The 27,826-nt window shown below is 39.3% G+C and overlaps 1 protein-coding gene across 6 annotated transcripts in view; it reads left to right on the top strand.

Annotated features, from left to right (window-relative positions):
- Positions 1-4,223: 4,223 nt before the first annotated feature.
- Positions 4,224-27,826, top strand: part of LOC126267096 (MKRN2 opposite strand protein) — a 95,943-nt gene continuing 72,340 nt past the window's right edge. For 2 of the 6 annotated variants that reach the window (XM_049971974.1, XM_049971971.1), the window contains exons 1-2: positions 4,285-4,307; positions 5,294-5,378. The gene's annotated coding sequence lies outside the window, so the exon portion shown is untranslated. Of the gene's footprint in view, positions 4,308-4,698; positions 4,735-5,288; positions 5,379-27,826 lie in introns of those variants that run through there. The other 4 variants (XM_049971968.1, XM_049971969.1, XM_049971970.1 and 1 more) reach the window with 4 other exon arrangements.

The following is a 27,826-nucleotide window of genomic DNA, read 5'->3' as shown; positions in this document are numbered from 1 at the left end:
GAGCATAACTTAATCATAGCTAACACTTGGTTCAAGAATCATAAAAGAAGGTTGTATACATGGAAGAATCCTGGAGATACTAAAAGGTATCAGATAGATTATATAATGGTAAGACAGAGATTTAGGAATCAGGTTTTAAATTGTAGGACATTTCCAGGGGCAGATGGGGATTCTGGCCACAATCTATTGGTTATGACCTGTAGGTTAAAACTGAAGAAACTGCAAAAAGGTGGGAATTTAAGGACATGGGACCTGGATAAGCTGAAAAAACCGGAGGTTGTACAGAGTTACAAGGAGAGCATAAGGGAACAATTGGCAGCAATGGGGGAAAGAAACACAGTTGAAGAAGAATGGGTAGCTCTGAGGGATGAAGTAGTGAAGGCAGCAGAGGATAAAGTAGGTAAAAAGACGAGGGCTGTTAGAAATCCTTGGGTAACAGAAGAAATATTGAATTTAATTGATGAAAGGAGAAAATATAAAAATGCAGTAAATGAAGCAGGCAAAAAGGAATACAAACGTCTCAAAAATGAGATCGACAGGGAGTGCAAAATGGCTAAGCAGGGATGGCTAGGGGTATGATAGATACTGCCTACAGGAAAATTAAAGAGACCTTTGGAGAGAAGAGAACCACGTGTATGAATATCAAGAGCTCAGATGGCAACCCAGTTCTAAGCAAAGAAGGGAAGGCAGAAAGGTGGAAGGAGTATATAGAAGGTTTATACAAGGGCGATGTACTTGAGGACAATATTATGGAAATGGAAGAGGATGTTGATGAAGACGAAATGGGAGGTAAGATACTGCGTGAAGAGTTTGACAGAGCACTGAAAGACCTGAGTCGAAACAAGGCCCCCGGAGTAGACAACATTCCATTAGAACTACTGACGGCCTTGGGAGAGCCAGTCATGACAAAACTCTACCAGCTGGTGAGCAAGATGTATGAGACAGGTGAAATACCCTCAGACTTCAAGAAGAATATAATAATTCCAATCCCAAAGAAAGCAGGTGCTGACAGATGTGAAAATTACTGAACTATCAGTTTAATAAGTCACAGCTGCAAAATACTAACGCGAATTCTTTACAGGCGAATGGAAAAACTGGTAGATCCGGACCTCGGGGAGGATCAGTTTGGATTCCGTAGGAATTTTGGAACAGGTGAGGCAATACTGACCTTACGACTTATCTTAGAAGAAAGATTAAGAAAAGGCAAACCTACGTTTCTAGCATTTGTAGACTTAGAGAAAGATTTTGACAATGTTGACTGGAATACTCTCTTTCAAATTCTGAAGGTGGCAGGGGTAAAATACAGGGAGCGAAAGGCTATTTACAATTTGTACAGAAACCAGATGGCAGTCATAAGAGTCGAGGGGCATGAAAGGGAAGCAGTGGTTGGGAAAGGAGTGAGACAGGGTTGTAGCCTCTCCCCGATGTTATTCAATCTGTATATTGAGCAAGCAGTAAAGGAAACAAAAGAAAAATTTGGAGTAGCTACTAAAATCCATGGAGAAGAAATAAAAACTTTGAGGTTCGCTGATGACATTGTAATTCTGTCAGAGACAGCAAAGGACTTGGAAAAGCAGTTTAACGGAATGGACAGTGTCTTGAAAGGAGGATACAAGATGAACATCAACAAAAGCAAAATGAGAATAATGGAATGTAGTCAAATTAAGTCGGGTGATGCTGAGAGAATTAGATTAGGAAATGAGACACTTAAAGTAGTAAAGGAGTTTTGCTATTTGGGGAGCAAAATAACTGATGACGGCAAAGTAGAGAGGATATAAAATGTAGACTGGCAATGGCAAGGAAAGCGTTTCTCAAGAAGAGAAATTTTTTAACATCGAATATAGATTTAAGTATCAGGAAGTCGTTTATGAAAGTATTTGTTTGGAGTGTAGCCATGTATGGAAGTGAAACATGGACGATAACTAGTTTGGACAAGAAGAGAATAGAAGCTTTCGAAATGTGGTACTACAGAAGAATGCTGAAGATTAGATGGGTAGATCACGTAACTAATGAGGAGGTATTGAATAGGATTGGGGAGAAGAGAAGTTTGTGGCACAACTTGACTAGAAGAAGGGATCGGTTGGTAGGACATGTTTTGAGGCATCAAGGGATCACAAATTTAGCATTAGAGGGCAGCGTGGAGGGTAAAAATCGTAGAGGGAGACCAAGAGATGAATACACTAAGCAGATTCAGAAGGATGTAGGTTGCAGTGGGTACTGGGAGATGAAGCAGCTTGCACAGGATAGAGTAGAATGGAGAGCTGCATCAAACCAGTCTCAGGACTGAAGACAACAACAACAACAACAATCATAGGTGCTTACCTTTCGGGCAGTCCTGCCAACAGCAATGTTCCTATCCATTCGTCAGCGATCTCGAATCTGATGTTTCTCAGTCGGTTCGACGTGGTTATTATTTTGTTAACGTATTCGTCTACACTCTTACATTTGTCCAGACGAGTGGTAATTAACTCGCGTAATAATCCTACTTTTCTCATAAGACCACCATCCTCGAATGCACTTCGTAAATTGTTCCAGACTTCTGTCGCAGTAGCAGCTTTTTCAACGTGAACATAATTCACCGAATCAATCAATTTTGATTTTGCTTTCCTATCCTTACTTGAATAAGCCTGATCTGTGGATTTCATTGTCCCATCTACCACGTTCCATAGGTCGTCTAAACGGTAATACGCTTCTACTGCGAACTTCCAGGTTGCATAGTTTTCGCGACCTATTAGTCTTTCAATCTGTGGAATTTGTGCCACACTCATTCTTAACGGTAAGTTGCTTTTTATTGCCGTAAAGAACACCGAAAAATAATGCGGAAAGAAATTGCGATCGTCTTGTAAGGATAACTCGCACTTCACGTAAATTGGAACTTTTCCAATACTTTCTCCCTACTATTTTATTGATATACTTATTCCAAATGCAGTCTGGGCCCATAACCTATTGGAATTTGCGCAGCTGAATAAGTATTAAGGAGAAAAAAGGACAATTTACTAATAACTATATTTGCACATTCAAGAACAAAAAAATTTACAGCGAACACAACAGAATAATTAGCGCACACAAAGGGTGTTAGACAATGCCAAAGAGGTCTATTTTACACAGTGCACTTTGCCGTCACACACGAAATATATTATTGTTCACACAATTCCAGCAATTTGCTTTATTGATCGGAGGCGCTGGAGACGGCGATAAATACCCCGCTGCAAATACGGTTTAATGCGTCCCGCGTGTAAGAAGCTTGCAATTTAAAATAATTTAACATGCAGGGAACAAACATCAGAAATATCTCATAATTATACACGAACACCACTAAATGAATGGAAGTTCCACTGTCCATCCGCAAAAATTTGATGTGCTCGTGAGATTCTCAGTGAAACACTTCCTTTAACAGGTTTTCGTCTGTATATTTCTCTTTTACGTTAAAGCTGTCGCTGGACCAGTGTCTAGTTTTCTTCTTCTCGTTTACACACTGTGCCAGGATCAATGTTAGAAATGCTTTACGTGCATTTGAAGCCGTTCCCACTCGTGTCAAAATAAAGCATACCGTACACGAAAAGCGCCTGCTTCAAAACTGAGAAGCTTTCTTGCTACTTGCAAGAGCTTGTTAATCACTTCCGTGGCTACATAACAGCGAATTTGACAGACAAGTTTGCTCTTTTACGAAGGCCTTAACAACGTTTTAAATGTTTCAACTTTCATTCAAAGAAGGTATAAGTAATCATCGGGCTCTGAAAGCAATAATTCTTCAGTAGATTTTTCATGGATAAATCTCGTTGTGGCCGAGCGGTTCTAGGCGCTTCCGTCCGTAACCACGCGTCCGCTGCGTCCGCAGGTTCGAATCCTGCCTCGGGCATGGGTGTGTGTGATGTCCTCAAGTTAGTTAGGTTTAAGCAGTTCTAAGTCTAGGGGACTGATGAGCTCAGATGTTAAGTCCCAGAGTTCTTAGTGCCATTTGAACCACAAATCTCTCCCTCATTTCAAGTCATTCTTCTTAGCCTTTAAACTCAGCGCGAAGTCTTCGCTTTGTCTGCGTTTCTTGTGGTCATTCTCACTACTGTCACGAACACGAACAGCGTCCTCTTGAAAGTGACATTAAACTGAAAAATTGTTTCTACGTGTACTGGCTGGTTTGACAAATATGCGGCTAGACAAGGGCGCATTTGACAGCCAAGTTTGCTCCATAGTCTATAGAGTATAGATGGAGTTTCTAGTGGATATATCGATTAGTCGATTTCTATAGCAGTAATCGATAGACACTTTAGAGAGTGACCATTTGACTTGTTGCACGTTTGAAAACAAACGTAAGTAAGGAAATATTATTATTATTGATATACTTCTGAGTGGGTAATGTTTAAACATGTTACGTTTCACATTTTGTTGTCTAATTGCAGGAGTCTTTTTCTCGAGAATTGTTGGTTGATAGGTAATGTCTGTTTCGCTTTTTTTGTAGTGACACAAATATGATTAATTTAATGTCAAATATTAACAATTGGTTTGACGTAGTCGGATAATCATGACAGTTAAAAATTCAGCATGAAGACTGAGATAGGAAGCGTATATACATGGGATTCGTAGAGGAATTGTTTTGTGCAGAAAATGGAGAAAAGAGAAATTGGAAAGAAACCTCATTTATCCGTTCCTATGATAGTGTTTTGTCATTGGTAGAAATAGAAGCATTGTTAGACAGTTTTTTTTCATGTCTTTCATGAGATGCTCCAGAATACTGAGGTAGGGTGACTCAAGTAGATGCCGTAACATTATTTTCCCTGGACAATTGGCCAAAAAGTTAAAATGAGAGTTTAGGGCAAAGCTCGATATATTTCTCCAATCCCTTCTGGAAAGGCCTGTAGCTCACACTGACAGATTTACCTTCATCACGACCGCAATTAAGGGCTAAGGATGCCAGTCATTATTTTGTCCTTGCTAAGTCATTTGAACTCCGCCTTAGTGATTGTTGGTGAAAAACTCAATCAGCCCCAAGTATTAGTCATCAACAGTGCCTGTCCTTTCTATCCCCATGTAGCACGTTGTAACAAAACATAAATATCCAGTAAAATTGATGGCTTTATGATGTCACTTGTAAATATTTCTTGCTAAAGATGATCATACAATTGTTTTAGGAAGTAGGCAATTGTTTGGACTTCATGTATGTCCTACCTATATTTAAGCTGTCAGATGCTTCTCACGTCAGTGTGACAATTTAGTACTCTTTGAGTTGTATGAAAATCCGTGGATGTGGTCTTTTTTTGAAACATTAATGCAGAACTGGAAATCTGTTGCAGGACAGTGAGGTGTTCATACATCACAGTGACTAGTGCATTGCCCATCACTGTCAGATCATATGTGGCATGACCTGTGTCTGAGTGCTGCTGGTAAGTGGTTTCATTCACTTACTAGTATTCAATATCACCAATGCGGTATCTGTCTAATCTGAAAATTTTCAGTTTTTTGCTAGGCTTTTCGATGTTCCTCTTTCTCATGACCAAAAAAATTTTGAGTCAGCTGATCATTGCAATTCCACTTGTCAGCTTTAGCATGTGTGGTAACGGTGTTGTGTGATGTCATGGTGTTGGGGCATGTTTGTATACTGGTGCGTAAGCTAAATGCGTTGGGAATAAGAGCAGTGACTCATGACGTATGTAGCAGATGAGGGTACAAAAAGTAGAGATACTGTTGCTGATGTACATCAGTGACTTTCCCAATAGTGTTTGTCACAGAAAAAAATTCTCTTTGCTGACGACAGTACTGTCACAGTCACTGAGAAAACAAGAAAACTCCTTGCAGAGAAACAAAAGAGACCCTCAAGGAACTGTACAATTACTTAGTGTAAGCAATAAAGTGACATAAGGCATAAAGAAAGCAATGCCCTGTACTTCAATTTGAAGCGAGAAAATGACACGGCTAAATTATATTTATATGTGGAATCTCTATGGATTTTGTAACACACAAAATTCTTAAGAATCAGTGTTAATTATCTGTTGAAGCAGTGTAAACACACAAAGATACTTGCAGACAAAATTTGCAATGGTAGGAATGTGGGGGAAATGTATTCAGTGACAAATCTGAAGCGCTTAATTATACAAGTTTATGTGTGCAATAATGGGAACATGGCGAAAACTATGAACGCCGCCTGCTGGATATAAACTATGAAAACAAGTACTCCAAACCTACATTTTACGTGAGCCAGATCCCAATACAAACCTGTAATGAAACCATCTGTGTGACATGGTTATGATTATGTATTATTTATATTGTCGGACAGCTAATCAGTAAAAAATGTACCACGTTCATCTGATGATGAATTGTAAAGATTTGAAACCGGTAACAGTACCTTTTGAATAAAGGAACTTAAAATACATTTGTGGCTGGTTGCTGTCTCAACACCATCAACAAGTCTTCTCGCCAGTTTGTAACAGCCATTGTCTGTTTGTTACATATTGACATGTAGAATAAGGTGTAATTAGATGAATGGCAAACAATAACTTCAGTTAACAAAGGTTTATTCAGGGAACTGCCTCTGGCCAGAACACAGTGTATGAACAGCTACAGAACATTCCAGTACTATGCTTCTTGACATTTGTGAATACTTCTAGAATGTATTCAAACTGAATACAGAAATTGTACAGTCCAGGTAATGCTTGAACTCACGACCCCCCATTCAACAGTTTAGTATCATAACCACTACAACACAGTGCTACTCAGAGAACAGAGTCTTGGTGTTACATCATCCTAGTCTGGGAACTAGTCATTGGTCCTGCATACTCTGACTCCTGATGACTGATTCTCACCCTGACGATGATCTCCTTAGAACTTATTTTGCCGCTACGCTCTTTTGTCACCTTTCCACTTGTTGCCTGTCACTGGAGCTTCGAATTTACTTTGGGTTTCAGGATCCTTATAGGGCTTCATTCGAAGGACGTGGACTGTTTCTCTGATCTTTCGCCGTCTTGTGTGGGGTTCGAAATCTTCAACTTCATAAGTAACATCAGACAGCTGTCTTACAACCTTATAAGGTCCAAAGTAGCACCTGAGGAGCTTCTCAGAAAGACAAACCTTCCGAACAGGAGTGAAGATACAGATGAAGTCACCAGGCTGGTAGACAACAGGGCAGTGGCTCGCGTCATACCTTCGGCGATCGTTTTCTTGAGCCTGCAGCGTGCGGAGTTGAGCTAACTGCCGAGCTTCCTCAGCTCTGGTTAACACCTGGCCAATGTAGTCGTCCACGTCATCAGGATGTAACGGAAACACAGTGTCCATCGTCTTAGTCACTTCACGCCCATGCACCAGGAAAAATGGTGTAAATCCTGTGGTGTCTTGTTTGGCGGTGTTGTAGGCAAACTTCACGAAAGGTTGCATCTCATCCTAGTTGCTCTGCTCAACATTAACGAACATTGATAGCATGTCGGCCAAGGTCTTATTAAGGTGTTCAGTAAGCCTGTTAGTTTGCGGATGGTAGGCAGTCGTCATGTGATGAGTAATATTGCACCGACGGTTTATCTCTGTCACAAGATTCGATTGATAAACTTTCCTTCGATCCATAATTAACAACCATGGGGCACCATGTTTTAATACAATGTCTTCCACGATTAATTTGGCTACCTCGAATGCTTTGGCTGTTTCACGGCTTTTGCAATGGCATAGCTTGTCAGATAATCAGTGCAAACAATAATCCATTTATTGCCCCCAGCAGACTTGGAAATCGTCCAAGGAGGTCAATCCCAACACGCTGGAAAGGCGTTTCGGCTGGTGGAATTGGCCTGAGTCGGCCAGGTGGTTTCTGAGGAACTGCCTTTCTCCTCTGACACTCTCGACAGTGCAACACATATTTACGGTCACTCCTAAATAAACCTGGCCAGAAAAATCTCTTGCAGATTCTGTTGTATGTCTTAATAAATCCTAAATGTCTGGCCTCAGGTGTGTCATGGAATTTCTGTATAACATCTAAGCACATGTGTTTAGGAATCACTGGTAGACACCTCTTTCCAAACGGATCAAAGTTTTTCTTGCAGAGTAATCTATCAACTACTTTAAATTGTCCTTTCACATCCTCTGACCAATTTAAGGCAAGAATAATTTGAGATATCTTGGTGTCCTCCTCCTGCTCAGCAGAGAGATCCTGGAGTTCAGTGAGACGGTCACTATCTTCATCAAAGTCTTGATGGACTTGCACAGGGTTTCTTGAGAGACAGTAGGCATCCTGGTGTTTTCTTCCACTTTTGTACACTATGGTAATGTCATACTCTTGAAGACGAAGTGCCCACCTGGCGAGTCGTCCTGTTGGATCCTCAAGTCCTGTCTACCAACAAAGTGAATGATGGTCTGTAATAACTGTAAATGGCCTTCCATAGAGTTCTGTCGAAATTTGCACATGGCCCAGATCACAGCAAGACATTCTCTTTCTGTAGTTGAGTAATTTCTCTTGGCTTTTGTAAGTGTCCTAGAAGCATAGGCTATAACCTTCTCTTTTCCATCCGAAATTTGCACCAGAACAGTGCCAACCCCATACCTGCTGGCATCTGTGTGTAGTTCTGTAGGTGTTCTCTCATCATACCGACCAAGTACAGGGTTAGTCGTCAGAGCTTTTCGCAGCACATCGAAAGAATCTTGTTGAGCACCACCCCAGATAAATTTAGTATCAGCTTTTAACAACTCTTGGAGTGGCCTGGCTTTGATACAAAAGTCTTTGATAAAGCGACAGTAGTAAGAACATAATCCGAGGAAGCTTCTCACATCTCTAATACTTTAAGGAATAGGAAATTCCATTATAGATCTCACCTTTTCTGGGTCTGGCCTCACTCCTTCATTTGACACAAGGTGTCCAAGTATTTTGATTTCTTTTGCCCCAAAGAGACACTTTCTTGGATTAAGTTTCAGTCCACCTTGTTGGAGACACTTAATAATGGCCCTCAGTCTTTGTATATGTTCATCAAATGTCTCTGAGAACACTGTAATGTCATCTAAGTAACAAAGACACATTGTCCACTTCATATGTCTTACAAGATTATCCATCACCCATTTAAAATTTTCTGTTGCCTTACACAAACCAAACGACATTACCTTAAACTCATACAGGCCCTCAGGGTTGATGGATGCAGTTTTCTCACAGTCAGCCTCATCTACTTCAACTTGCCAGCATCCCCGGTACATGTCCATGGTTGAGAAAAACTTGGCCCCCTTCAGACAATCTAGTATATCATCAATTCGTGGAAGAGGGCAAACATCCTTTCTAGTTACCTTATAAGCTTTTGATTAACACAAAAGCGCCAACAGTCATCCTTCTTCCTGACGAGGACCACTGGTGATGACCATGGGCTTTGCAAAGGCTGAATGTCATTCTTCATCATTTTCTCTATCTGATCATGAATTATTTGACATTCTGTTGCTGACAGACGTTATGCTCTCCGACTTATTGGTTCATGGTCTCCAGTGCTAATCTGGTGCTTCACCATCGATTTGCCTAATTTGCCTGTGGATTCAGAGAACTCTCAAAGAAAGGCAAGTAGCTTCTTCTGTTGTTCCTTAGTGAGATCTTGTCTCGTGGTGGTAGCACTAATCTCGCCCACAGACTCGGTATGAGATGTTTCTATGACGATCAGCTATTCAGGTATTAACGGCTCAGCGTTTGCTACGCACATGCATCTCAGAAGGATCTGTGGTTCTCGGCGACAGTTAACTATTCACAATTCACCAAATCCGCTCATAAACAAGACAACAGAGGCTGGGTTGACCAAGTTGTCCTTCAGTGTTATGCTTCTCTTACATTCCACTACAAGATCCATGGGTTGATGCACGGCATGACACATGACAGTACCCTCCTAGTGCTGATTGCAGGAATGATAACTTCATCCAGCACACATAGTTTCCACACACTCGGATGTGCATCTTCCTGTCTACAGTATCTCATCTCGTCTAGCATAATCTTTGAGTGACCACAATCTACAATTGCCTGAGAAGCTTTCAAAAAGTCCCATCCGAGAACGACGTCATTACTATACGTAAGACGATGAATTCTAAGAGCTGTGTATGGCCACTTATACCCACATGAGTGGCCCATCTTCCTGTAAGTTTTACATATTTCCCATTAGCCACCTTTAGCAGAGATGTTTTGTTGTCAACAAATATGGTTTTATACAACTGGCGACGGTATTTCTCCAAAATGACTGAATATGATGCTCCAGAACCCACAAGAGCTTGGGCTACTCGTCCATCCATGAGGATATCGACGTAGTTTCCTATCATTTGTGTCGTGATTGATGGTGGAGGATTTTTCTCTTTGGCGGACTCACATCCAGGGAAGGTCGCACCCTTTAGTTTTTCAGGTTATGGCGACTAGGTGATTAGCTGGAGCTTCTAAGCGGCGACGGAGACCTTGCTCGGCGTGTTGGGGAGCGTCCTCTCCAGCGGCTAACTCGTGGTGATTGTGACCTACGTCATTCTGCACCCACATCGTTTTGTTCATATTCGTTGTCTCAGAGTTGGTGTCGGCGAAGATCCATCTGCTGTCTTCTGGCGCGGGCATCATAAAATATCCACGTCATAAAATATCCACCGCCTTTCTCTACAATAGCACACCACATATCCTGGTCACCCATAGTGGAAACATATTGGTTGGTTATCCTGGGTGCTCTAGATGTCAGTCTTCCTTGGTGCCCAAACCAGTTACTCATGTGGCATTGTAGGAACATAACTCCACCTGGGTCTCGACTTTTTCACCGTTTTAAAGGGAAATGAAGCACTAGAGATTGAGTTGTATGTCTGTTGCACTACCCCCCTTATGACCTCTTGAACCATCTTGTTTTTTTGTTTGCCATGCAATCCAAGTGCCTTCTGAACTTCCTCTCTCACTATCTGGCAAAGAACTCTTGTGAAATCAGTTGCTTCCTCCATCACAGACATCGATACGTTTGGAAGCCGTTCTTGCGTGTAATTGTTTTTTGATGCACTCTCTCTACATACTGGCACCATTTTATGAAGTCTGCTGTCGAAACCTCCTTCAGGAGTAGGGCTCGATACATGTCCACAGCAACACACTTCATGAGATGTGCAACCGTATCTTCCTCATCCATTCTAAGCTCCACTATTTGTCACAGCTCCAAGATGTCTTGAGTATAGGATGCTGTAGTTTCTCCTGGACGCTGTGCCCTTCACTTTAATTTATCTTCAGCCCTGCACTTCTGTTGTTGTGTGTCGCCGAAATACTTGCACAGTTCCACCTGGAATACTTCCCAGCTTGTGAACTTCTCCTCGTTCTCATACCATTGCTTGGCAGTGCCATCCAAGTAGAAAAATATGTTAGCCAGACACACAGTGTCATCCCATTTGTTAAATTTGGCTGTACACTCCTATACCTTCAGCCATATGTTTAGATCTTGGCCATCGTCACCATAGAACCCAGAAGGATGTCTCATGTGGTGGCACACAGTTGCTGCCATCGTAACGTCCTCTTCTTCTTCTGTCTTTGATAGATTGCGGTCTGCTGAATATGGCTCGAACTCGGGTTTCTCGCCACGTAAATGGCGGCTCTGTCATGGCCTGATGGGAGCCACTGTCGTTGATAATGTGTGCTATCACAGGTTCAAATACCCAGCGCCTCCATCAAAATAATGTCATGTAGAAGAAGGTGTAATGAGATGAATGACAAACACTAACTTCACGTAACGTAGGTTTATTCAGCACTTGCACATACAAGAGTGCGGAGCGAACTGCCTCTGGTCAGACACATTCAGTATGTATACAGCTACAGAACATTCCAGTGCAACGCTTCTTGACATTTGTGAATACTTCTACAGTGTATTCGAACCGAATACAGAAATTAAAATTGTACAGTCCAGGTAAGTTTTGAATTTACGACCCTCCATGCAACAGTTTAGTATCATAAACACTACACGACAGTGCTACTCAGTTCTTAGCTGTGGCACCCGTTTCTAGGGAACACATGCACAAAACATGAATGTGATTTTCAAACTTTAGAACTGGACCTTAAGAATAATAACCAAAAGTAATACAGATGTGTGCATTGTAAAAATCTGTTCAAAACACTGGTGGGGATTTTAACTGTACCAAGTAAGTACATTTACCAACCAGTTGTGCACATGAAAAATAACATTGATAATTACTATGCAAACAGTTCCATCAATGGCCATGGAGCAAGCTCTAGAATGAACTTACTTTTACCAAGAAAGGATAAGCATAAAAGTTAAAACAGTATTTACTACGAAGAATAAAACTGTACAATAAATTTCCAAATGAGATTAAACAAATTGTTAAAACAAACTTATTTGAAAAGGCAGTAAAAAGTTCCTTTTAAACAATACATTTAGGAAAAAATGACATTTTGTCTGTGGAGTGCGTGATTTCTTTTGTAATTTTTTTTTTGTTTATTTGTAGATGCAACCACATGTTTATGACACAGTCATAACTGGTTTTGGCCATACAGTGACCATCTTCAGATTCTAAAGGCGGCATACACTGAACACAGGTTCATGCATTGACAAACTAAAAAATACAAACCTGTTGTTGTTGTTGCGGTCTTCATTCCTGAGACTGGTTTGATGCAGCTCTCCATGCTACTCTATCCTGTGCAAGCTTCTTCATCTCCCAGTACTTACTGTAACCTACATCCTTCTGAGTCTGCTTAGTGTATTCTTCTCTTGGTCTCCCTCTATGATTTTTACCCTCCACACTGCCCTCCAATGCTAAATTTGTGATCCCTTGATGCCTCAAAACATGTCCTACCAACCGGTCCCTTCTTTTTGTCAAGTCCTCTTCTCCCCAATTCTATTCAATACCTCCTCATTAATTATGTGATCTACCCATCTGATCTTCAGCATTCTTCTGTAGCACCACATTTCGAAAGCTTCTATTCTCTTCTTGTCCAAACTATTTATCATCCATGTTTCACTTCCATACATGGTTACACTCCATACAAATACTTTCCGAAACGACTTCCTGACACTTAAATCTATACTCGATGTTAACAAATTTCTCTTCTTCAGAAACGCTTTCCTTGCCATTGCCAGTCTACATTTTATATCCGCTCTACTTCGACCATCATCAGTTATTTTACTTCCTAAATAGCAAAACTCCTTTACTACTTTAAGTGTCTCATTTCCTAATCTAATTCCCTCAGCATCACCCGATTTAATTCGACTACATTCCATTATCCTCGTTTTAATTTTGTTGATGTTCATCTTATATCCTCCTTTCAAGACACTGTCCATTCTGTTCAGCTGCTCTTCCAGGTCCTTTGCTGTCTGTGACAGAATTACAATGTCATCGGCGAACCTCAAAGTTTTTATTTCTTCTCCATGGATTTTAATACCTACTCCAAATTTTTCTTTTGTTTCCTTTACTGCTTGCTCAATATACAGATAGAATAACATCGGGGAGAGGCTACAACCCTGTCTCACTCCCTTCCCAACCACTGCTTCCCTTTCATGCCCCTTGACTCTAATAACTGCCATCTGGTTTCTGTACAAATTGTAAATAGCCTTACGCTCCCTGTATTTTACCCCTGCCACCTTTAGAATTTGAAAGAGAGTATTCCAGTCAACATTGTCAAAATCTTTCTCTAAGTCTACAAATGCTAGAAACGTAGGTTTGCCTTTTCTTAATCTTTCTGCTAAGATAAGTCGTGAGGTTAGTATTGCCTCACGTGTTCCAACATTTCTGCGGAATCCAAACTTATCTTCCCCAAGGTCCGCTTCTACCAGTTTTTCCATTCGTCTGTAAAGAATTCACGTTAGTATTTTGCAGCTGTGACTTATTAAACTGATAGTTCAGTAATTTTCACATCTGTCAACACCTGCTTTCTTTGGGATTGGAATTATTATATTCTTCTTGAAGTCTGATGGTATTTCGCCAGTCTCATACATCTTGCTCACTGGATGGTAGAGTTTTGTCATGACTGGCTCTCCCAAGGCCGTCTGTAGTTCTAATGGAATGTTGTCTACTCCCGGGGCCTTGTTTCAACTCAGGTCTTTCAGTGCTCTGTCAAACTCTTCCCGCATTATTGTATCTCCCATTTCATGTTCATCTGCATCCTCTTCCATTGTCCTCAAGTACATCGCCCTTGTATAAACCCTCTATATATTCCTTCCACCTTTCCGCCTTCCCTTCTTTGTTTAGAACTGGATTTCCATCTTAGCTCTTGATATTCATACAAGTGGCTCTCTTTTCTCCAAAGGTCTCTTTAATTTTCCTGTAGGCAGTAACTATCTTACCCCTAGTGAGATAAGCCTCTACATCCTTACATTTGTCCTCTAGCCATCCCTGCTTAGCCATTTTGCACTTCCTGTCGATCTCATTTTTGAGACATTTGTATTCCTTTTTGCCTGCTTCATTTACTGTATTTTTATATTTTCTCCTTTCATCAATTAAATTCAATATTACTTCTGTTACCCATGGATTTCTATTAGCCCTCGTCTTTTTACCTACTTGATTTTCTGCTGCCTTCACTACTTCATCCCTCAGAGCTACCCATTCTTCTTCTACTGTATTTCTCACCTCCATTCCTGTCAGTTGTTCCCTTATGCTCTCCCTGAAACTCTCTACAACCTCTGGTTCTTTCAGTTTATCCAGGTCCCATCTCCTTGAATTAGCACCTTTTTGTAGTTTCTTCAGTTTTAATCTACAGTTCCTAACCAATAGATTGTGGTCAGAGTCCACATCTGCCCCTGGAAATGTCTTACAATTTAAAACCTGATTCCTAAATCTCTGTCTTACCATTATATAATCTATCTGATACCTTTTAGTATCTCCTGGATTCTTCCATGTATATAACCTTCTTTTTTGATTCTTGAACCAAGTGTTAGCTATGATTAAGTTATGCTCTGTGCAAAATCCTACCAGACGGTTTCCTCTTTCATTTCTTCCCCCCAATCCATATTCACCTACTATGTTTCCTTCTCTCCCTTTTCCTACTGACGAATTCCAGTTACCCATGACTATTCAATTTTCGTCTCCCTTCACTACTTGAATAATTTCTTTTATCTCATCATACATTTCCTCAATTTCTTCATCATCTGCAGAGCTAGTTGGCATATAAACTTGTACTACTGTAGTAGGTGTGGGCTTTGTGTCTATCTTATCCACAATAATGCGTTCACTATGCTGTTTGTAGTAGCTTACCCGCATTCCTATTTTCCTATTCATTATTAAACCTACTCCTGCATTACCCCTATTTGATTTTGTATTTATAACCCTGTATTCACCTGACCAAAAGTCTTGTTCCTCCTACCACTGAACTTCACTAATTCCCACTATATCTAACTTTAACCTATCCGTTTCCCTTTTTAAATTTTCTAACCTACATGCCCGATTAAGGGATCTGACATTCCACGCTCCGATTCGTAGAACGCCACTTTCTTTCTCCTGATAACGACGTCCTCATGAGTAGTCCCCGCCCGGAGATCCGAGTGGGTGACTATTTTACCTCCGGAATATTTTACCCAAGAGGACGACATCATCATTTAATCATACAGTAAAGCTGCATGCCCTCGGGAAAAATTACGGCTGTAGTTTCCCCTTGTTTTCAGCCGTTCGCAGTACCAGCACAGCAAGGCCGTTTTGGTTAATGTTACAAGGCCAGATCAGTCAATCATCCAGACGGTTGCCCCTGCAACTACTGAAAGGCTGCTGCCCCTCTTCAGGAACCACACGTTTGTCTGGCCTCTCAACAGATACGCCTCCGTTGCGGTTGCACCTATGGTACGGCCATCCGTATCGCTGAGGCACTCAAGCCTCCCCACCAACGGCAAGGTCCATGGTTCATGGGGGGGGGGGGGGGGGGGGGGTGTTCAGTGTATGCTGCCTTTAGAATCTGAAGATGGTCATTGTATGGCCGAAACCGGTTAGGACTGTGTCATAAACATGTGATTGCGTCTATAAATAAACAAATAATTTTACAAAACAGTACATTGTATACATTGATGGATAATGTAAATAACACAAGAGTAAGGGTTTGGTAAAAAAAATGTAACAAAAATAAATAATAAAAAATGTAGCATTCCATATAACATTTTACGCTCCTTTTTTATTTTTATTTTCTGGAGAAACTTATTCCCAAAGCTATGTAGTCTGTAATACTAACACCTTACCCTCTTTCTGATCTCAACAGCTCGCTCATTATGGATGAATGTTGATTCAGTTTATCAAAGCAAATGGGAAGTTGCAGTGCAAATTGTCCTGATATCAACTAATTGTGTTGTGGGAGTTTTTTTAGGTGGTATGCTTCAATAAAGTCTTCTCAATTTACAAGCCGTATCATTTTGAGTAAAACACTCAAGCTTTTAATGGCTGTCTTCACCATCGTCATTAAGAGTTGAAATCACTGACTGCTGGGGCTGATATAGTGTTATGCTTATATGGATGTAATGGTAGCAACTGGAACCCTCCAGAGAGGGCCGGACTTTTGCATGGACAGAAGGCAAGTCGAGCAACAGCTCTGCCCCACAATGGGACTGTGTGATGTCACATGGCACAAGTAGCTAGCACCACAAACTGTTTGCCACAGACTTCAAGCATATGCATGCTTTTGTTCATCTGCTTAACTTCGGTAATGAGACAAGAACTGGTGTATTCAGCATGGAATGGTCGTTGCAGCCAGTATGTCCAAAGTCAGCCCTCATGCCCCGCTAATGATTTGCTGTTAAGTCAGAACTTAGATTATTTTGTGGATACACATTTTTACACTTTTAAAAATATGTAGGAAAGTAATGTGTATTGTGCAACATTTACTTGTCATTTTTGGACAATTTTGTTACATTCTGTTGATATTGAGTTTAATTATTGGCATTTCATATTTTTATATACTATGTCTGAAATATTTTGTGATTTCAAATATTGTAAATAATAAAAGAATGTCAACAATAATTCCAATAAATGACGAAAATGATCATTATTAAGTTTTAGCTATGTTTGCAAAACCCAACCTTATCCATGATGACAGTTTCAAAACCATCCTTATCCAATGTTGAGTTCCAAAACATGCCTTATCTAATCTTAATTTGTAAATATCTTCATTAATGTTACGAATTGTATGCAGCTTTCAGAGATATCAATATATGTATTTACCTCAATACAATAAACATGAATAAATACATTTATTTTATTGAAGTTGAGCAAGAAATGTTTTTCTCATTTCCTGAAAAATTTGCAAAAATGTATAAGGTGGATTTTGGAACTGTATACCTCACATGAACAATTTAACAACAATATGTATAACACTTATGGTCATTTTGCAGCTTGCAATACAAATTGTACAGTATATTAACAATTTATTATGGAATACATAACCTTTGTTGTTTCTTTCCTTTTCAAATTGCCAAACTGTCCTGCATGAATCCTTCAATTGGACAGTACCATTTTTCCTCTAGTGTATTAAATACCAATCTTTTTAGTGGGTCAAACTCCATGTTTAACAGATTTGTTTTATTTAATTTATTGTAAATTTTTAATCCCGTGTACAGTGGTGTTTGAGCGTAAAGTTTTAAACTATGAGAGGGAAGTTTGAAACTGAGTCTGTGACGAGTACTGTTATTAGAGTTGAAATGAAAATTGTGAAGTGAGTTTTGATTTTTATATATGAAAATAAAAATTCTGTAGATGTACAGAGAAGGAGCAGTTAGTGTTTTTAATTTTTTAAATAATGGGTGACATGATGTTCATTTTTGGACTAAACATGTATCTTATGATTCTCTTTTAAAGTGTAGGTAATCTTGGGCTGTTCGTAGAAAATTATTCCATATCGAATTATAGGTTCAAAGTAGCTGTGGTAGACTATCTTCCTGGTGTCCATAAGGGTGGAACCAGATAAGACATTCACTGCATTTTGTTTGCCAAGGAGTTTTCATGTGTCTTCCAGTTTAAATTTTAGTCAAGACTTGGACCTAGAAATTTTACATAACTTGCTTCAGTCATTTCCTGATTGCTGTGCACTGTTTTTATTGGAGATGCTGATGATATTGTAGCACTGAATTGCATAAATTGTGATTTTGTGACACTGAGTATTAATCCAATTTTGCTGAAACCATAAGTCTAGGTTTCCCATCATACTTGTCACAGTATAATGAATTTGTTCTAAATTGTCATTTTCAAGTAAAACCAAGGTGTCATCTGCGAATAAACCAGAGTGAACATCAATGCTTAAAGGTAAATTATTTATGTACAGTAAAAAAAGATAGGCCCTAAAATTGAGCCCTGCAGGACCTCTGTACAAATCTTTTTCCAGTCCAAGAATGATTTTTTTCATTTGAATTTAGAATAACATTGTTTCCTTCCAGATAAATAAGATTTGAACCACTGTAATGCCCTGTCCACGATCCCATATGCTTGACTATGTCAAAAGGTTTGGTCAAATCACAAAAAATGCTTGTGACCTTTTTACCTTTGTCTAAAGCAGAGCTTATCTTTCCAGTGAATTCCCTGTTTTGCCCTTTTGAAATCCAAATTGATTTTTAACTATAATATCATTTTCTGCAAGAAATTTTTCAAGATGTTTTGCAACAATTCTTTCTAACACCTTAGCAAAAATGGGCAGCAGGGAAAGAGAACAGTAATTTCCCATGTCATCTGGTGAGCCTTTCTTGAACAGTGGTCTTATTTCAGCATATTTTAACACATCCGGGATATATCCTTCCTCAAATGAATGATTAATAATTTTAGCGAATGGTTGAGAATTGATGTTATAAACATTCTTGATTACAGTGTTTGGAATTTCATCCCACACAGTTGATATTTTAAGATGCTATAGCATCTTCTACATCTTTTGGCATAAGACTTTTGAATGATTTAAGGCTTGCATTTTGTGTTATATTTATGAAGTTGACGTCTACCTTGCTCTGATGAGCTGTGATATCTACTTCTGATTTTGCCACATTTATTAAAAAATTGTCGAAACAGTTTGACATTTGAAAAGGATCTATAATTATATCATTTTTAATTTTAATTTGGACACTTTCTTGGCACTTTTTCTTTACTCCCAATTCAGATTTGACAACACCCAAAATTGCCTTTGATTTATTTTCATGTTTACTAATATACATGTTGTTAGCCAAATTTTTGCTGCCTGTACAACTTTTTTAAATGTATTCTTATATCTCTTTACACACCCCACAAAATCAGCATTTTTGTTATGGTTTAACTCATTGTGAAGCTGTCTTGTCATCATATTAAAGGCAGATGTAGGTGGGAATACTTTTACAAGTTCTATACTGCATGTAGTATGTTTTTTCAAAGTTTAATGACTAAGAATTGTCTAGGGAAAATTTATTAATATCCATGAAAATTTCATTAACCAATCTTTCTAAGGCTATACTTTATTTGCTAATTATTCTAATGTTTGAGTCATCTGCTAACAAAACAAATTTGCCACCAGGTAATGTTACAAATAGAAGGTAATTGGTATGCACAAGAAAATGTAAGAGCCCTGAGACGGAACCTTATGGGACACCACATGTAATTACTTCCCGGCAGGATCATGCCTGTTGGCTTCATACATTTCTCTTTCCTCACACACTTTGTTTTCTTGCAGAAATATAGGATTTGTACCCTTATGCGGTATTTCTTTTTACATCATAATAAACTGATTTATTTAATTTATTTAAAATGGTGTTGTGATGTACACAGTCAAATGTATTTGACAGATCACAAAATTACCAGTAGCCTGTAATTTATTGTATAATGCATTGTTTCCCAACTTGTGGTTCATGAATCCCTAGGGAGTTTGCAAAATATTTCAAGGGGTTACCTAAACTCTTTTCCATAATGGCGGGTTTTGAGGTTAGGTCTGTTACTGCTCCCTCAGTTTCTGTGGCGTTTTCATAATCTGGAATTTATCATGATATTTCCACAATAAATTAGTATTTCTCATGAATTTATGATTTAAAGTTTTCTAACAATGTTAGGAATTCATTTGATTTCACTACAATGGAAATTCAGTCTGCCAGCTTCTTTGTGCTCTAACAATACTAACAACAGTACACGACAGCACTGGAGAATGGTTATGTGGCTCTCAGGCCTTTGATTTTCAATAGCCTACATGATCTTTCCTTGTGTTGAATGGAGAAAGTTGTCTATAGTGTATCAGAATCATTCTCATTCACATTAAAATGAATAAGTCGTTGAAAAGTGGAAGTTTGAAAGGTAAATACAGTTTAACAAAGCCACAAGATAGTGTTGTGTCAACAGGTTATTCAGCTACTAGTGATATGTGTTAATCTGACAAATGTGAACTGTGTGTAAAGAAAAGAAAGTATGATGAGAATTGTGTTAGGTTTGGATTTTCATAAATAGGTGACATTTTTGCTAACAGTGGTCTGAAGCCTTCCTTACTTAAATTTCATTTAGAAACTAAACACCCAGTCACATAAAGACTAAAAGATAGCAAGTGGAAAAATGATTTAACTACTTTTGTATCTGCTGCAAACAGTGAAAATAAGAATGCCCATGATGCATCTTATTGCATTAGCTACAGAACTGCTAAAACTGCACAACCTTATTTAATAGCTGAAGATTTAGTGCAGCCATGCATAAATGCTGTAGTACAATGCATTCTTGGAGAATCTTTGACAAAAAAATCAGTATGGTACCATTGTCCATCAATACAGTCAGCCATGAATGAACGACATAGTACAATGCGTGCTTGGAGAATCTCCCACAAAAAATGTCAATACGGTATCATTGTCCGACAATACAATCAAATGCTGAATTAAAGATATGTCAAATTATGTTTTAAAGTGAAATATTGGAAACAGTTCGTGCTAGTCCTCTCTTTTGTGAATCAACTGATGTTGCCATTTAGCCCTTTTGTTACTTTTCGTCCATTACATTAATGGGGAATCTGTAGAAAGAGACTATTATTGTGCAGACCCTTAAAAGAGAGAATGGTGCAAAACCTACAACAGGATGTTATGCTAGGTTTGTTGCCAAAGTGAAATCAGTAGTGCCGAACACTTTTTGGATACTTTGCTGCATTCATGGGCGGGCTCTTGTTTCTAAACCCAAGCCTTATGGATTGAAATCTGTAGTGAACAATGCAGTGCAAGTAACTAATTTTAAGGCTTGCCCAATAAATTACTACATCTTCACAGTGCTTTGTGAGGAAATGCGAAGCATTTGTGAGTGTTTATTGTCTTATACTGAAATTGAGTGACTATCTACAGGTAGAATTATTTTCAGACTGCATGAGCTGAAAGATGAACTTTATATTTTTTTCACTTGCCAAAGATGAAATCTGGTTTCAGACTATAGATTATTTGGCAGAGATTTTCTCAAAAATTAAAAGTTTAAACTCCCTAGGGGTCAAATATAAACATTTATATTTTGCAAGATTACGTCAAATGTGTTTTAATAGAAATCAAACTGAGTGCTTTGATATGCTTCATGACTTCCTGGTGGGAAATCATCTTACTTTGGACGAATATGTCAAGCACATGGTGAAAAAACATTTGAAGGGTCTTGGAAAAACTTTCCTTGCTATTTCCAATAATAACAATTTGATTCGGAATCTCTTCTGAGAGCCAACAATCTTAGAATCCACATTAAGCATAATTTAAAAAGAGCAGCTTCTTGAAATTTCCACTGATTTTCAGTTATAGAAAAGTTATAAATTGGTTAAGTTTAAAGGAGTTCCCAATGTTAGTGAATAAAGCCATAACGGCTTTATTACCTTTTCATCCACATACTTGTATGAAAAGTCATTTTTTTCATAACCCTATTTAAAAAATAAATACAGAAGAAGACTTTGTGCTGAAAGTGATTTGAAACTTTATTTAACTTCTGTGGCTCCTTACTTCTAAGCTCTGTGCCACTGAAAGGATGCACAACCTTTTCACTAAATTCCAAGGAAGGGATGAGTAGTTATATTAAAAACTTGTGTTTATTATTGCAACTGGGCCTACACGTTGTGTAATTTTTCAGTCATAACTTGAGTAACTTTTGGTTTTAACCATTAAGGATTAAGTTTATTTAAAATTACTCGTAATTAGATTTTATGCATGTGAACTGTATGCATCTTTAAAAGTCATCAGTTCAGCCAAATCAGATCATTGTAGAAGGGATTCATGAGTTCAAAAAGGTTAGGAATTGCTGGTCTGATGAATACTGCACGTGGAGATATCCTCCGACCTTGTGGAACGGGCTGTCTTACAAATATTAAACGTGATTGCCTTGTCCATACAGTTATAAAGATATTGTTGTCATGTTGTTCATGTGCACTGTTGAGAAAGAAAAATGTAATTGGGTCAATTGCATGAAATGTGATACAGTATTAATAAAATCTTACTTCAGTTATAATGATGTATTAATTAGAGGTGATATTTACCTGTCACTTCTCAGGTCAAAGATATCTTAGTGTCAGAAACAATTATTCATGACACTACAACATTACTCAAATACATACAATTTTCCATGTATCAACCTTTAGGCTATCATATGCAATGAAAGTTAATTTTTTTTTTTTTTTAAAGTGAGTGCATGTAATTTTCCAGTTTCATTATCTTCCATGAACTAATTCCAAATCACAATTATTGCTTCTTATTCCAAACCAATAGACCATCTCAAATAAAATAAAATGATATAAAGAAAATATGTTAGATTAACTTCAAAATACGAAGGAGGCAAAATTTACTCATTGAAGAGTAGAAGTAACTATCCTTCACATCGCAGTACAGTGACATGTGACAGAGTGTATAGTATGACAGATTATTTCCTATTTGATTGGGACACAGCATTCCTCATGTGTGACTTGGTAAAGGCTCAGAGGGAAGCCCATTCCAAGAGCAGTATAAAAATGATTTTTCACTAATATGTTACAGAATTTAAATTATCACCAAGCATTTAGAAAATTTTCCACATAGATATGAATGATGATAGTCAAACTTTTTAGAAGTGTTGACATTGTATGATGTTTTTCCAACAGTTAATTGCTAGACTTAAGGTTGCTCCTTAAAATGCCAATTAGCTTCATGTAGCAGGGGTTATGGTGCATGGCTTCTACAGACTATAGCTCTGTGGGCTTCCGGAAGCTTAAGTACGTGAGCCTAAGGAAATTGTATCACACTCCGTGTGATTTTCATGTTCCGCTGCTTACAGTGAAGGAGAATCAGTAGAGTGGCTGAAACTTCACTCTCTGTATCTTTCTATTATCATTTGATGTAAGTGTCATCACCTAACGTGAGTTTCATAAACGATTAGGAGAAATAAGGGCCTGAAATGTTTCTTGTTACTTTCAGTGCCTAACAAGTTCTTTGTAAGCAAGTTTCTTTTCTTTATTTCAGGTGCATTTTGATCATTCTTGCAACATCCGAATTAAATTTAACTGCCAAAAACATGTACTTTGAGACATACATTATGTGATCAAAAGTATCCGGACACCCCCAAAAACATACATTTTTCATATTATGTGCATTGTGCTACTACCTACTGCCAGGTACTCCCTATCAGCAACCTCAGTAGCCATTAGACATTGTGAGAGAGCAGAATGGGGAGCTCCGCGGAACTCACGGACTTCGAACACCGTCAGATGATTTGTTGTCATGTGTGTCATATGTCTGTACACGAGATTTTCACACTTATAAATATCCCTAGCTTCACTCTTCCGATGTGATAATGAAGTGGAAATGTGAAGGGACACATACAGCACAAAAGCGTACAGACCAACCTCATCTGATAACTGAAAGAGAGCGCTGACAGTTGAAGAGGATCGTAATGTGTAATAGGCAGACGTCTATCCAGACCATCACACAGGACTTCCAAATACATCAGGATCCACTGTAAATACCATGACAGTTAGGCGGAGGTTAGAAAACTCGGATTTCATGGTGGAGAGGCTGCTCATAAGCCACACATCATGTCGGTAAATGCCAAAAAACGCCTCACTTGGTGTTAGGAGCTTAAAAATTGGACAATTGAACAGTGGAAAAACATTGTGTGGAGGGACGAATCACTATCCGATGGCAGGGTGTGGGTATGGCGAATGCCCGGTGAATGTTATCTGCCAGTGTGTTTAGTGCCAACAGTAAAATTCGGAGGCAGTGGTGTTATGGTGTGGTTGTGCTTTTCATGGAGGGGGATGCATCCCTTGTTGTTTCGCATGCACTATCACAGCACAGGCCTACATTGATGTTTTAAGCACAGTCTTGCTTCCCAGTGTTGAAGAGCAACTGCATCTGTCAACACGATCAAGCACTTGTTCATAATGCACGGCCTGTGGCGGGGTGCTTACATGACTTTAACGGACTGGCCTGCACAGAGTCCCGACATGAATCCTATACAACACCTTTGGGATGTTTTGGAACACTGGCTTGGTGCCAGGACTCAACGACCGACATTGATACTTCTCCTTAGTGCAGCACTCCGTAAAGAATGGACTGCCATTCCCCAGGAAACCTTCCAGCACATGATTAACACATGCCTGCAAGATTGGAAGCTGTCATCAAGGCTAAGGGTAGGCTAACACCATATTGAATCCCAACATTATTGATGGAGGGCGCCACAAACTCGTAAGTCATTTTGAGCCAGGTGTCCAGATACTTTTGATCACATAGTGTAATTTAAGGCAAGAGCATTCACAGGATCTTAGCCAAGAGGTAGGCAGGGATGGGGAGATCTCATTTTTGCGATGAAAGGCGATTTGAGATTTCATGACAAATGGTTATGAGTGCACTTGCTACTTGTTACATGCTTCTCCTTTCTTTAAACTGATACTCTACTGTTCATCTGGTGTTTCTGCACTCATGAAAATGAACACATTAATCACAGATTGGCAGTTTCACTTAGCCTTGAAAACCACAAACCATCTCTGGCCTTAGTTACTTTTAATTGATTTTTGTGACTACCCTCTACGTTGTGCGTGTTGCCAACATGCCGTTCCTGTTGGTTGCACCATGGACATCTCAACAGGTATTGTGCTCTACAGCTCACCACTCGATACTGTAGCCATTCCAACGAAATATTTCAAGCAGATAAATCCAAGTGGCATGTTAATAATAGGAATAAACAAAAAGTATGCTCACCATACTTTAGGGGTAGCACCTTTGACTAGTAATCAAAATGTGTCCTGGGTCCCAGGTTCAGACCTCATTACTACTTAAATTTTGAATAAAAATCATCAGCAATGGCAGCTGAAGACTTATGGCATAAGAAGTCACTCTTGTTCTGCCAACAACTTTGTCAAAGAGAGCGCGGCAAGAATGGATGGAATCTCAGGGCACACTCTTGCCTTGGTATGGGAAATTGCCCCTAAAAGATGAAACAATCAGCAATGATCAATGACAGAATGCAGAATACTATGGAAATCACTCCATTAAAGACATGTGATGTGTATCCACGGGACATGTGGCCTGTAATTGAAAAAGTGTCATGACAATCTCTATTGGAAAAAGATTCCTTACCAGTCCCCCATTTATGTCTCCAGGAGGGGGAGCTGACCGTGTGAAAAAGATTTAATAACCAACGAAAGGGTAACACACTGAGTCAGGGTGTGGAATGTCAGAAGTGTGAACATGTTAAGGAAGGTAGAAAATCTGAAAAGGTGTTTGCTACAGCTCAATTTAGATATATTGGAGGCCAGTGAAGTGAAATGGAAAGAAGACAAGGATTTCTGGTCAGACGAATATAGGGTAATATCAGGAGCAGCAGGAAATGGTATAATGAGAGTAGATTTCATTATGAATAGGAAGTAGGGCAGAGAGTGGGTTACTGTGAACAGTTGAGTGATAGGTTGTTCTCAAGAACATTTGAGTGATAGGTTGTTCTCAAGAACATTTGAGTGATAGGTTGTTCTCATCAGTATTAACAGCAAACCAACGCCGACAACAGTAATTCAGGTAAAAATCCAAACAGCACAAGTAGAAGATGAAGAGATAAAGTATATTAGTATACTGAATGGATAATTCAGTACATAGGGGGAGATGGAAATTTAATAATAATTTGGGACTGGAACATGGTTGTAAGAGAGTGAGTAGAAGAAAGGGTTATGGGAGAATATGGCCATGGTGGTACAAATGAGAGAAGAAAAAGACCAATTGAGCTCTGCAATAAATTTCAGCTAGAAATGCAAAAACTCTGTTCAAGATCACAAAAGGAGGAGGTATACTTGTAAAATGCTGTGAGGTACAGGATGATTCCAGTTAGGTAAAATCGAACAATGGAAAATTCAGAATGGAATAATGACAATATTATGAAAAGAATAGATTGCCACTCACGATATAGAGGAGATGTTGAGTTGCAGATAGGCACAACGAAAAGACTCTCGAAGAAGTAGATTTTTAGCCAAGAAAGTTTCCATCCAAATTAGACAACATACACATAACAGTCATGCTAATGCAACTCAGACACACATTACCACAGTCTCTGACTGCCGAGAGGCTAGGGCAGGGAGGGGGGAATAGCAGGGTACAGGAGGTGGATGGAAAAGTACTGCTTGTGGGAGCACACAGGGATGAGCTGGAGAGAGGGTAGGGCAGCTACGTGCAGTCAGGAAGTTAGACGGGTGGGGTGAGGGGGAATGAAAAAAGAGAAAAGTAAAAAGACTGCGGGTGTATTGGTGGAAGGAGATAGGTGGGTGTAGGACAATGGCTAGTGAAGGTTGAGGCCAGGAGCGTTATGGGAAAATAGAATATATTGTAGGGAGAGTTGCCAACTGTGCAGTTCAGAAAAGCTAGCGTTGATAGGAAGGATCCAGATGGCACAGGCTGTGTATCAGACATTGAAATGAAGAACTTTGTGTTGGGCAGTGTGCTTAGCAGCAGGACGATCCAGCCGTTGTTTGGCTACAGTTTGTTGCTGGCCATTCATGTGAACAGACTGCTTGTTGGTTATCTCAAACCATGTAGAACACAGCTCAGTAGTTGCAACTTAGCTTGTAGATCATAGGTAGCCCTGTATCTAATGGGATAGGTGATGCTTGTGACTGGACTGGAGTTGAGATAGTGTGAGGATAGGTCTTGCATCTGGGTTTATTACAGGGATATGAGCCATAAGGCAAGGGGCTGGGAGTGGCGGTTGTGTAGGGATGGACGAGGATATTGTGTAGCTTCGGTGGGGAGTGGAATACCACTGTGGGAGGGATAGTGGATGTAGGAAATTCCTTATTTCACAACATGACAGAGCAATCGCAGAAGCTGGGAAGAAAACCACAGGTACAAGGAAGCCATGGGTAACAGAAGAAGTACTTCAATAGGTCGGCAAAAGAAGGCAGCACTGAAATGTTCACAGCAGTTCAGGAATACAGATATACAAGGCACTCAGGAATGAAATAAATAGAAAGTGCAGAGAAGCTAAGGTGAAAAGGCTTCATGAAAACTGTGACAAAATTGAAAAAGAAAAGTCAAAGCAGCCTGCAGTAGAATTAAAAGCAGGGGCAATAACATTAAGAGTGCAGTAGAAATTCCACTGTTAAATGCAGAGGGAAGAGTGGGTAGGTGGAGGAGTGTGTTGAAGGCCTCTGTGAGGGGTAGGAGCAAGGAGGAAACCAAAAGCAGGCTAGCATTGGCAAAAAGGGCATTCCTGACCAAGAGAAGTGTACTAGTATCAAATATAGGCCATAATTTGAGTAAGAAATTTCTGAGACTGTAGATTTGGAGCACAGCGTTGTATGGTAGTGAAACATGGACTGTGGGAAAACTGGAACAGAAGAGAATCAAAGCATGTGAGATGTAGTGCTACAGATGAATGTTGACAATTAGTTTGACTGATAAGGTAAGGAACGAGGAGATTCTCCGCAGAATCAATGAGGAAAGGAATATAGGGAAAATGCTGACAAAAAGAAGGGGCAGGATGATAGGCCATGTGTTAAGATATGTGGAATAATTTCTATAGT

Source organism: Schistocerca gregaria, chromosome 4 (assembly GCF_023897955.1).
Source record: "Schistocerca gregaria isolate iqSchGreg1 chromosome 4, iqSchGreg1.2, whole genome shotgun sequence".
Taxonomy (NCBI): Eukaryota; Metazoa; Arthropoda; class Insecta; order Orthoptera; family Acrididae; genus Schistocerca; species Schistocerca gregaria.
Note: the sequence above shows the minus strand (reverse complement) of the source record. Positions and strands in the feature narration are given on the sequence as shown.